This window comes from Octopus bimaculoides, chromosome 3 (genome assembly GCF_001194135.2).
Source record: "Octopus bimaculoides isolate UCB-OBI-ISO-001 chromosome 3, ASM119413v2, whole genome shotgun sequence".
NCBI classification, from domain to species: domain Eukaryota; kingdom Metazoa; phylum Mollusca; class Cephalopoda; order Octopoda; family Octopodidae; genus Octopus; species Octopus bimaculoides.
This window is the reverse complement of record NC_068983.1, coordinates 9,840,761-9,841,699: the sequence shown is the minus strand read 5'-3', so window position 1 is coordinate 9,841,699 and position 939 is coordinate 9,840,761. Positions and strand designations below refer to the sequence as shown.

General features: G+C 40.0%; 1 protein-coding gene across 1 annotated transcript in view; it reads right to left on the bottom strand.

The window, feature by feature from the left end:
* LOC106881757 (segmentation polarity homeobox protein engrailed) overlaps positions 1 to 939 on the bottom strand; it is a 66,811-nt gene that overhangs the window by 30,799 nt on the left and 35,073 nt on the right. The window lies entirely within an intron of this gene.

Genomic DNA, 939 nt, shown 5'->3' with positions numbered 1-939 from the left:
TATATATATATATATATGTTTGTGTGTCTGTGTTTGTCCCCCCAACATCGCTTGACAACCGATGCTGGTGTGTTTACGTCCCCGTAACTTAGCGGTTCGGCAAAAGAGACCGATCGAATAAGTACTAGGCTTACAAAGAATAAGTCCTGGGGTCGATTCGCTCGACTAAAGGTGGTGCTCCAGTATGGCCACAGTCAAATGACTGAAACAAGTAAAGAGAGTCGGAAGATATGCCGCAGAGCACTCTGCCCAAAACACTAACGAGTCTACGAGCTAGCCGCCTTGATACCAACAAAAACCATAATTCTTTCTAACTTTGACACGTCGCCAGTAATTTAGGGGATGGGTAAATTGATTACAACGCATGCAAAACCTGAACGGTACTTATTTTATAGGCCCTGAAAGGGCTGAAATACAAAGTTGATCCTGGCGCGATTTGAACTCAGAATGGAAAGAGCCGGAAGAAATGTGCTATACATTTTGTCCCACACGCTAAAGATTCTGCCAGATCATTGCCTTTGCGATATCAATAATAATTCTTTCTCCCAGCGCGTGAGCTGGCAGAATCGTTAGCACGCTGGGCAAAATGCTTAGTAGCATTTCGTTCGTCTTCACGTTCTGAGTTCAAATTCTGCCGAGGTCGACTTTGCCTTTTATCTTTTCGGAGTCGATAAAATAAGTACCAGTTGAACAGTGGGGTCAGTGTAATTGATTTAACCCTTTTCCCGAAATTGCTGGCCTTGGGCCAAAATTTGAAACCAATAATAATTCTTTCTACTATAATTTTTTTTTTTACTAAAGAACTAATAAATAAACTATTTAACAATCGCACGATTCCTAGTCTTTTTCTGAAAGTCTACTAACCGGTTATTACACCCGTCTCATGACTGTAATAGTTTATAAACTAATCCTTTCGTAAAAAAAAAGAAAAAAAAAAAA